Source organism: Narcine bancroftii, chromosome 3 (assembly GCF_036971445.1).
Source record: "Narcine bancroftii isolate sNarBan1 chromosome 3, sNarBan1.hap1, whole genome shotgun sequence".
Taxonomy (NCBI): Eukaryota; Metazoa; Chordata; class Chondrichthyes; order Torpediniformes; family Narcinidae; genus Narcine; species Narcine bancroftii.
The window spans coordinates 137,742,630-137,754,798 of NC_091471.1; the positions used below are offsets into that span (position 1 = coordinate 137,742,630).

The 12,169-nt window shown below is 37.2% G+C and overlaps 1 long non-coding RNA gene across 1 annotated transcript in view; it reads right to left on the reverse strand.

Annotated features, from left to right (window-relative positions):
* Positions 1–10,328: 10,328 nt before the first annotated feature.
* LOC138757607 (uncharacterized) overlaps positions 10,329–12,169 on the reverse strand; it is a 59,143-nt gene continuing 57,302 nt past the window's right edge. Inside the window, exon 6 of the long non-coding RNA XR_011353738.1 lies at positions 10,329–10,389. This is a non-coding gene — a long non-coding RNA (uncharacterized lncRNA). The remainder of the gene's footprint in view (positions 10,390–12,169) is intronic.

Genomic DNA, 12,169 nt, shown 5'->3' on the forward strand with positions numbered 1-12,169 from the left:
AAATAGTAAAACTAGATAAACCTGGATTTATTAAGAAAAGACAAACAATGGACAATATCTGTAAGTTCATTAACTTAATCCATGCATTACAAGGAAAACCCAACACCCAACCCCAACCAACCAATTTTCCCTTGCAACCGCTGCAATCGTGTCTGCCTGTCCCGCATCGGACTTGTCAGCCACAAACGAGCCTGCAGCTGACGTGGACTTTTTACCCCCTCCATAAATCTTCGTCCGCGAAGCCAAGCCAAAGAAAAAAAGAACAAGGAAGTAAGACACCAACAGTAGTGGTTGCTTTAGACACAGAGAAAGCCTTAGACAGGGTAGAATGGAATTATTTATTCAAAGTACTACAGAGGTTCAACCTACCAGAGAAATGTATTAATTGGATTAAAGCATTATATTAGGGACCAATGGTGAAGGTGACAGTAAATGGATATATATCAAACCAATTTAAATTAAGCAGGTCAACTAGGCAGGGATTTATCTCCCTCACTGTTCGCGTTAGTTATAGAACCACTAGCAGAACTGATAAGAGCAGAAAATAAAATACAAGGGATAAAAATAAAAGAAAAGGAATATAAAATCAGTCTATTTGCAGATGACATCATCGTATACTTAACAGAACCAGAATTATCAATAAAAGAATTACATAAGAAATTGAAGGAATATGGAGAAGTATCGAGGTACAAGATCAACGCAAATTAAAGTGAAGCGATGCCAATGAATAATGCGGATTTCACAAAGTTTAAGAAAGAATCACCATTTAAATGGCAAACGCAAGCAATCCGATACCTAGGTATTAGACTAGACAATAATCTAGGCCATTTATACAAATTAAATTATCAGCCATTAATGAAGAAATTACAAGATGACTTAGAACATTGGAAAGATTTACCACTAACACTGATAGGAATAGTAAATTGCATTAAAATGAATATCTTCCCAAGGATACAATACCTATTTCAATTTTTACCAATTCCCTTAACAGAGAAATTCTTCAATGAAGTAAAGAAAATAATAAGGAAATTCTTATAGAAAGGGGGGAAACCGAGGATAGCGCTAGATAAATTAACAGAATGGTACAAACAAAGGGGCTTACAGCTACCAAACTTTAAGAATTATTATAGAGCAGCACAATTAAGATATCTATCTGATTTTTATCAAACAAGGCAAAAAACAGATTGGATCAGGTTAGAGCTAGATAAAATAGGGGAGAAGGTACCAGAAGGTATACTTTATATGTGGGATGAAAATCTGGTGTAACATAGAAGTTCACCAGTACTGCACCATCTGCTCAACATTTGGAAGAAGATTCACATAGAAAGAAAAAAAACAAATTACCAACTACAAAAATTATTATTGACGCAAAATCAACTAACTACAAAAATTATTATTGATGCAAAATCAATTAACCCCTTTCACAATAGATAACCATTCCTTTAGAGAATGGGAGAGAAAAGGGATAAAAAAAATAGAAAATTGTGTTTTGAGAAATAATTTATTATCTTTTGAACAAATGAAATACAAATATGGTATAACTCATGGTACAATGTTTGCATACCACCAACTGAAAACCTACTTGAAGGACAAATTGGGAAGCAGGCTGAGGTTACCAGGAGGAAGCAGCTTTGAATATGTGATTGCAGACACAATGATAATTAAAAGATTTATAACAAACATGTACATCAAACTGCAAGAGAAAGAGGACGATGAAATAAGTTGTAAACCCAAACAAAAGTGGGAACATGATCTAAACATAAAGATGAAAAATGGGAAAAGCTATGCTCCGGAACTATGACAAATACAATAAACAGGAGGTTACGCATGATACAATATAATTGGTTACACAGGCTATATATCACGCCCCAAAAGCTAAATAAATGGGATCCAATAGTATCAGATAGATGTTTTCACTGTAAGAAGGAAACGGGAACAACCAGTACATGCAATTTGGGCAAGTGAGAAGGTGGAAAAGTTTTGGGAAGATCTAAATCAGGTATTAAATAAAATCACAAAAAGGAACATACCAAAAAATCCAGAGATATTTCTTCTAAATAATATAAGAAATAAAGAACAAGGCCTCAAATTGGATGAAGCACAGAAGAGATTTATTATGATAGCCTTAGCTGTAGCAAAAAAATGTATAATGTCAACCTGGAAATCAGAAGAAAGCCTGAGAGTACAGCAATGGTAATGAATAAATGTATTCCATTGGAAAAAATAACATATCATTTAAAAAATAAAGCCACAGTATTCGATCAAATTTTGGAACCATACATGGAACGCAATAGAGAGGGCCTACCGTGGACCTCCACCCCCTAAAGTGATAGAATGAGAAGAAGACGAAATGTACTGACCCAGTGTGTAAAAGTAGATGACACAATTTTCTTGTTTATTTTCATTGTGTGATGACATTGTTTAATGGGTTTATTGTATTGTATATGTTGAACATTTAGTGGGTAGGGAGGGGGTGGAAGGGTGGGGGATAAAGGGGAGAAAATGACACTATGTATATTCAAGAGGGAAATGTTTGAGTGTATTTTGGTTAATATGGTTCATAGTGTGAAAAATAAAAAAAAATTTAAAAATCCATATAGCCCATTGCCTCTTCTCTTCTATTCAATAGGATTAAGTCACTCCAACACCTTTTCTGCACAAATCCTTGGATTCACTCAATGGCCAATCTATCAATCTCTGTCTTAAATATGTTTGGTAACCAGAGCCCTTTTGAGTGGCAACTTTGTATATATTACACAATGCTCCCCTCAGGGAAATAATTGGTTTAGATTTAGAATAGCTGAGCACTGATCTTAGGACACATCACTGTGCATAACCTCCAAAATGTCTAATTTCTTCCTATTTTCAAATTCCAATGTTGTTTGATGTTTTTTAGATGGTAACGTCAAATCCATGTGGGAAGATCAGATATAAGTAATTATCAATATAAAACAAACCATACTGTAGTGGTTAGCACAATGCTATGACAGCCCCAGTGGCTGGGTTTGAACGTGGCACCGTCTGTAAGGAATTTGTACATTCTGCCTGTGTTCATGTAAGTTTCTTCCAGGTGCTCCGGTTACCTCCACATTTCAAAAACATACAGGGCTGATAGGTAAATTGGTCACATGGGTGTAATTGAGTAGCACAAGCAAGTGGGCTGGAAGGACCTATTATCGCGCTATTCCTTTTAATTAAATTTGTGAGAAGAACAAATGGCCTTGCTAGGGTTAGGAAAACTCTGTCACTAGCACTAGAAATAGGAATAGAAATAGGTTGTACAGCCGCCTCCATCATTTCATAAGGTCACAGCTTTATCTTAGCCTCAACTCTACCTCCTTATCTATTCCACATAAACCTCAATTCCACTATTAACCCATTTGGCCCACTTATCTTTAGTGAGTTAGCTTCCAGAACTATTGGGGGTAGATAATCCTTCTCATTACATCTTTAGTGGACAATCATTTTTCTTAACTTTGACACCTAATTCTAGATCCTCCATGGAATGAAGCATCCTTTCAGTGTACACCATGCATTCTTATTTTTATGTATTATTAGGTATAAAATTACCTTTCATTTTTCTGAGTTCCAATAAAACTCTGAAAGAGGATCATCTAAAATGTTCTGCTTCTTCAGGAAATGCAGTTTCCCCTCACAGTCAGAGGTTCCCACCTGCTTCAAAAGGGCAGCAACCATCCCGGAACCCAAGGAGTGTAGTGTGAGCTGCCTCAATGACTATCGCCCAGTACTTCTACTGTGATAAAATGCTTTGAGAGGCTGGTCATGGCCAGAAATAATACGTACCTAAGCAAAGATCTGGACCCACTGAAATTTGCCTATCATCACAATGGCTCAATATTGGCTCAATATTGCTGGCTCTCCACTCAGCTCTGGATCACCACGAAAACAGAAATACATACAGCTGCTCTTCATCAACTACAGCTCAGCCATTCTTCCCTCAGTGCTGGTTAAGAAGCTACAAACTCTAGGTCTCTGTTATACACCCCCCCTCCACCCCACCCCTTCCGGATCCTTGACTTTCTCAACAGAAGACCACGGTCCATACGAATTGGAAACAACATCTGCTCCTCACTGATTCAACCCCAAGGATGCATGCTTAGCCCACTGCTCGACTCATTATACACCTATGACTGTGTGGCCAGGCACAATTCCAATGCTATCTACAAGTTTGCCAATTATACCACAGTTGTCAGCAGAATTACAAACGCTAATGAGGAAGGGTATAGGAGGGAGATGGATCGGCTTATTGAATGGTGTAACAACAACAACCTTCCGCTCAACGTCATCAAAACCAAGGAGATAATTGTGGACTTTAGAAGGAAGTCAGGGGAACATTGAGGGCTCAGTAGTGGAGAGGGTTAAGAACTTCAAATTCCTAGGTGTCAACATCTCCAAGGATCTGCCCTGGAGCCTCCATGTTGATGCAATCAAAAAGAAGGTTTATCAGTGCCTATACTTTGTGAGTTGTTTGAAGAGATTCTGTATGTCACCATAAATTCTCAAAAACTTCTACAGGTGTTGAAGTGCCTGGTGTGGAAGTGCCAACTCTCAGGAGAAGAATAAACTCCAGTTTTTGATCCACTGGTCTCCCATCCTTATATTTCACACCACCAGGTTCTGCATCCAGCACATCATTCTTCAACCATTACAATTAATCCTACCACCAGTCACATTTCCCACACTCACCGCACCCCCCCCCCCCCACACACTCACCTCCCCACGACCCATTTTTTCAAAGGGACTATTCTCTCTGTGACTGCCTTATTTGCTCTTCCTTCCTCATCAAAGCCTTTACCCACTTTCCACAGTAACACTTCCTCCCTTGCATCTAGCCAGGGACCTAAATAGCCCTTTGAAGTAAGGCAGTGTTTCACATGCACCTCGTCCAACATCATCTACTCTGCATTCAGTGCTCTCAATAAGCAGAAGAGGTAAGGGGAAATAGAAAGAACATTTTGAATGGAAAATGGGAACATTGTTGCATTTACAAAAACATTATTATCCTCTGCATAACCATCTGTTTCTGTTTCTTTAAGATTGTTTCCTACAGATGAATATACAAAGAATAATAATCAATGAATGTCAAAATGGCATTGAAATAATAGCTATTTGAGATACCCTTTTACTCTGCCCTGAATCCTCTGCAAAGGGTATTACAATACCACAGAACAGGTAATTCACCAGCCCTTGAAAGCCTGATAGCCTTGGGGCAGGTCGAGACTGCAACTTTAGTTTTTAGTTGCTGTCTGCCGTCTGAATGTCCATGACCTTTTCCCAAGGTGACAGAAGGAGAATTATGCAGCTGTAAATAAAACTTCCATGACATAGTACAGCTGCAGGGAGAAATGCCAGAAATATGAAATGAACTGTAGCCATTGATTTACTGTGTGAAAGTGAAATGGATGGGAGAGCATAAAAGTTAAAAGACCCAGCAATTTTTAATGGAAGGTAAACCAATGTCAAAGAAATCAATTTCCTAAGTTGAATCTATTTGCAGTAAGAGTACAGATTTTGTGATGAAGGAGTTTGTAATTATTAATAATCATTATTATAGGATTCTGTTGTAATTCTGTCACATCTACTAATTTCATAAAATTCTGTCATTTTGAAGGAATGAAGACAGATGAGAAAGAAATTACCAGGAGCCACAACTATCTTGTGCCAAGAGTGGCATGACTCCATATATAAAGAGAAGGTTTCTGCTCCATCTCTGGTGAAGGAAAATATATGGAAAGGGAACAGCTGTAAAGAATTTCCCAGCCAGAATTTAAAATAGTGGCACAAAGTACAGTACATTTGAAATTCCTTGGACCTAATGTAGTAAATAGATGGTAAGTGTGGGGATGGAGGGTTGGGGAGGAGCATTTTGCGACATTGAGTTTGGGAAAATGATATGAGGTGCTGGAGATGGCGGGGAAGTTGTAGAATTAGAATGTGGAAAAGAATAACCTTTGTTTTTTTAATTCAACGTGGATGTCAATGGCAAGGCTAAAATTTATTAAACATGCCTTTGGGTGTTTGCGATCTTTATAATAACATGGTGAAGCTTCTGCTAGAGTTTTATATTGGGGGTAGTTTTATTTTGGGAGAGCAGAACTTAGTAGTGATGTTATTGCTACTTGCCTTGCTTGACACTTCCATATAGTGAAGTTTTAAGAAGTGCTTTCAAAGCATCTTTGGCAAGTTGCTGTAATGCATTTAGTTAATGGAACGCACTGCAGCTACTTTAAGCGAACAATGGAGGGAGTAAATATTCATTCACAAGGGTAGGGTGCCAATCAAGTATCTGCTTTGTCCAGGATGGGGGTAATTAGTTCTGTTCATGCTCTGTTCAGTATTAATCCCTAAAATTTAAAGGATATCAATACTATTGAACTCAGACTCCTTCCAGCCCATAGGAAGTATGAAGGTGACTGCAATTTATTACTTTTGTCTTTTTATACCAAGGTCATAGTGAAGTCTGTGGTCGAGAATTCAGGTAGATTTCAAGGTAAACGTCATTAAGTAGAAAATTTATGGAATCTTGAGTGAAAAATGAAAAAAATGGAGGAACCTCAATGGGTCAAGCAGCATCCATAAAGAGAGTCAATATTTCAGGTCAAGTCAGGAACCTTTGTAAGACTATTGGGATCAATCTTGCCCATATTGTTCACAAAAACAGGGTTTCTCTACTATCTGTGCCAATGTGTTTTTTTTTTCCAATCGCAGGGTGGGTTTTATTGTGGAGAGAAACTTGGGACAGGATGACTGGAAGTTTGGAACTTCATTTGGTTATGGAACAGGTTGGGTATCTCTGTATAGTAAGAATTTTTAAAAATTATTTTATTTAAGATTAATAATCACAAACAACAATAATTACTATATTGAGGTACATATATAATGTAATTAATAATTTTTATATATTAAAAAAACCCCAACCTCCAAAATCTCCCAACTAATACCCTTCCTCCTCCCTATCCCAACTACAAGGAAAGAAAAAGGAGATCATTATTTAATCTTAAAATTTTATAACTAAAAAGCTTCTTGGCTGCAGGAGTGAAGACATCCACTGGAGTGGAATGAGACCTTATGCTTTAACATCAATAGCTTTCAAGTAATGGCTCCAAACTTTAATAAAAAAAAATTTATCTCTCAAATTTTTATGTAATCTTTTCTAAAGGAATATATGTTTTCATTTCATTATGCCATCTTTTCATCCCTAAATTTAAATTAGATTTCCACGTAATAGCTAAGCACTTTTTAGAGACCACTAATGATAAATGCAAAAATTCAATTTGATACATATTTAGTTTCAATCTTAAAGCTGTGAATTTAATATCTCCTAATAAAAATAACATTGGCTCAAAAGGTAAATTTATTTTTAATATCTGCTCTAAAAATGATTTTCTTTGCAACCAAAAACTTTTAACCTTGGAACAAGTCAAATATAATTGATGTAAGAAATTACACTGAACTAATCTATAAGTAAGAATTTTTCTTGTAAGAAATTGGAGTGGAGCACATTAATTCCTGGAATGCAGGGCTTTTCCTATAGGTTAGAATAACTAGACTGAGTGTAAATTCTATGGAAATAGAAACATTTTGTAATATTTCAGGTCTGGAATTCTCCATCAGAACTGTGTAAGTGAGAAGACAAACACGGCCGGTCCCAGGCTATTTTGCACCCTAGGCTGGGCTGAGCACAGCAGAAGAGCTGACAGGGCTGGGGGTGGGGGGGGGGGTGCTGATCGGGCTAAGCAGTGGGTGCAGTACATGATGTGACATTCAACATGGGCCATAGCACTTTCTCCATCCGCCTTACCAGAGCTGTTGGAATCTCTCTTCAACAGCCCCCCTTGTGGTCTGTGCCAGCCCTGAAGACAAGTTAGTTTTAACTTGAAGGGAGGGTGGAGGGAATAGAAAGAAAAAATAACACATCAGATAAAGTGAGACCAATTGGGCTAATGTGACATTGAAATGCAGATAATGTTCCATTGTCAGTTATCTGCATGAAACATATAGGACAGGTTACACAAAAAGAAAGAGAAAATTCACATAAAATCAGGATGGGTGACTGGCAGAATTGGATAGTCCTGAGATGAACAGAAGAAAAATAACAAATTACCTAAAATTGGATCTTTCAAGAGAGGCTGAAAAAATGGAGCAACACTAAAATGTGAGAGGAACTCAGTGGGCAAGGCAACATCTATGGAATGCTTTAGACACACAACATCATACCTAATGAAGAGTTTCCAGCCCACAACATTGCCTGTCTATTGGCTTTAATAGATGCTCCCTGGATTGCTGAGTTCCACCAACATTTTGTGTGCAAATTCAATATTGATTCACTTTTCCTCATTCTTTGTTTATCTGTATCAGAATGGGCCTCCCATTTCAAAGATCCTTCTGTGCCTTTAACTAATTTTGTTTCTATTTCTTATGTTTCATGTTACATTTTCTAACTCATTGTTAAATTTACTTAAAGAATCTTTATTGCTTCTCTTAGAAGAATTTAACAGTATTTTATCTTCAAATACACAAAAAACACTGAAAATATGAATTATATTTACCATGCATGTGATTAATCAGATTTTTTCAAAATCTAGTCTTAACAGACAATAAAAAATGCATATAATCTAATTTTAAAATCATATCAACTCAATTATTAAGCAGCATATCTTTCTTATTCATGTTTCACTGATCATTTTTATGTTAATACACATCACATTTTCATGTTCAAACTTAGCAATACTTCTTTCTACATTTACATTGTGTACTTAAATATTTTATTGACTTAAACATTCAAAGATAGCATTGGCTTTCAGTTAGTAAAGTATGTCTAATGGAGGATAGACTAAGTGTAATAATCAAATGATCGAGAAAATATTTTGATCTTCATTCATATTTTTAAAAAAATAAAAAGTGTTTATTCCAATTTAATTCAGGTTAATTTAAGTTGAAATATCTTGAATAGCTACCCTTCATTTTTTTTTCTTTGAGGTATGGAGAGTAACATTGGGCAGAGAGCAAAGTCACATTCTGATCAATCCCTTACTTTTTCAACATTCAATACTGCTGTAAATGCCCTGCTTGGTACTATCCATGTAATTCCTCACCTTATTTTAGCATTACCCTTCCTTCTTTTACACTCAAATGCCTATCCAATCCCACTGTTTCATTTTGTGACTGCTGAATGAGAATTTCATATTCTCATTGGTCTCAGAGTTCTGAACATCCTATCTGATTTTCTAATTTTCTTCTATTAATATCCTCTAGTTTTGTTTTTTTCCCATATCTTGGATGAAACACTGAGGGCAGCAAAGTTATAACCACTGACTATTTTATCAAAACCAAAGATCCTTATCATGTAATCCTTCTTTTGAAAAGAAAAAACATGCTTGTTCATCTTTTCCAGATGGATATAACCACGTTTCTGGTACCATTCTTCTAAACCGTGTTTGCACTTTTTTACAGCCCATATATCATATTTAAAGAAAACAAAAAAAACCACCCACTATGTCCTCTCTCAACCCTCTCTCCTGTAAGAGAACAAAGATAGAATTCCCCCCATACTTACCTTCCACCCAACTAGCCTTCTTCATTGAATGCATTATCCTTTGCAATTTTCACCAGCTCTAACATAATCTCATCACCAGTTCATTTATTGGCTTTGTGGTCCCCTCTTGCCATCCTATGCAACCAGAGGAGATGCAACCATTATCGGTTCACCTTTTTCCAACCCACCATCCAAGACTGGCAATTTGGGCCTGCCATTCCCCCGTCCCTTTGTTTTTTTGATATTTTCACACCAGCTCACTATGCTCCAGACTTCCCAACATGAGCAAAGCATCACACAAAGGAGCTTCATTGTCCTTTCCATTCATTCTATTGGAGACATTCCCATTGCCCTCCCCCACCATCATCATTACTCAGACTATCTTGCTTTCCTTCTTTCTCAGTTCTGATGACTAATCTTTCACCTGAACTATTAACTAGTTTTTCTTTCAACGGTTGCAAATTTTATCAGCAATTTTTTTATTTCAGAACCACACACATTGTGACACAAGCTCAACATTGACTTGTCAATTTTTATGATCTTTTCCTTTAGAAATGAACCCAAATGCTTGTTTTTCATTTTTATTAATTTAATAATCTGCATGATTATTTACACTTTGAGATCTCTTTGTTATTCTGTGCCATGTAAATTCTCATCTTCCAATTAACTTGTGATATTCATACTTGCCAAACAATGACATCTCACACTCACATGTATTAAAATCGATGAAAGGTTCTGGCCTGAAACATTGACAATACACTTTATCTCACTGATGCTACTTGTTGGTCCACGGAGTTCCTTTTGTTGCTCCAGATTCTGTTATCAGCTGTCTCCTATGTGATTCCAAGGAGATTTCACTTAAAATTGCTAATATATCTAATCACAATTATACAAAATAACTTGCATGTTCTCTGAGTATCATTATAAAGGTATGAATACCAATAAATAATTCAGAAAGAATGTTGCTTCATTTGAAATGAACATAGTAATAGATTTTAAAAAAAAACAGAGCTCTGGTAACTCAAAAGCTGAATTCAACAGATTTTGACCTCAATGCACCACCTGTGAAACTAAATAAATGGTCCAGAGCCCTGGCCAATTGATGCAAATACATCAGTTCAAATCCTACCATGGCAGCTAGGGAATAGAATTAAATGAATGAAGTCAATTGGAATTCATAGCAAATATAAGTCATTTTAACTTTGAAACAATGGGATTACTGTAAAACCCATCTGTTCACTTATGTTCTTTAAGACAGGTGACCTCCTGTTCTTATACATTCCAGTCAATATATGACCCAAGTCAAATAGCAGTTTGAATGACATGTAATTGCTCTCAGTCATGTCCTGGTACATTACTGGATGAAGAAACAAGTAAAAAAAATACTGAGCCTTGAGAGAGGAACTGGACTTGAGTTGGTCAACACTGAAACCCCTCCTCTCACATTGTGTATGATTCCTGTTCTCTTAGCAATAATGAGTCTGTTATGCTCAGAGTTTATCACGTCATAAACTGCCTGCAGTGCACAACCCAATGGCAGGAACTTTGAATTTTCCAATTTCAGTTAAGTGCCATCCTTGGTGTTCCTTTCACTCTCCTTCTGATCCACTCAGGTTCTCTCAACCTGCTTCTTTCCTAATTTTTTATTAGCACCCCCCCCCCCCTCAACCTTATCCACTTTATGTCCCATTCCCCACCTCTATTCATCTACACATTATCTCTCCCTTATCCACTTATCATCATCCTTGCATATCAGATTTAAAACATGTAATTTTCATCTATCACCTTCCAGTTTTAGTCTTTGCCTCCTCCTCCTCCCTGGCTCCATCTGCCAATCTTCTCCTTCCTCACCTGTTTTGTGCTATCATCTATAGAGAAGCAAGTAAGTCTGCAGATGCTCTCATTGTAGTAAGTGCACAAAAGTGCTGAAGAAACTCAGCAGGCCATACCTTGACAAAGGGCTCAGGCCCAAAACATTGATTATACATCTTATCTCTCTAAGAAAGATGTGAGACCTGCTGAGTTTCTCCAGCACTTTTGTGTATTTTCCACCATTCATCTTCCAGCTCATGTCTTTCCCCTGCCCCTCACCTCTTTATGCTGGCCATCCGCTTTCCACACTCTCGATCCTTATACAGCATCTTGACCCTAGAATTTGACTTTTCCTCCACAGAATCTGCCTGACCTGCTGTGTTCCTGCAGCAATTTGTTCCTTTCCCCAGTGTGTTGCCTTTTAGTATTTTGGCAGATTAAAATGACAGATCTATCAGAAATTGCAGCCCAATAAAATGCACTCCAGTCCAGGGAGTAGCACGATGAATGAAGACCATCTCCATTAAGTCTTGTACCAAACATTTGCAGAAAACCCTCATGCTTATAGTCACAATTTTCTGTCAGGTATACCAAATAGATAATCCATTGCAAGCATCTCATTCGAAATTTCACATGATCCAGGATTCAGATCATGAGGCTCCAGTGTCCCAAGTTCAATTCAGACTTCCAGTGTTGTCTATGTAGAGTTTGCACACTCTCTCAGGGGATGTGTGGGTTTTCACCGGGGGCTCCAGTTTCCAAAAAAAGTATGGGTTGCTTGTTTAATTGGCCATTGTGAAT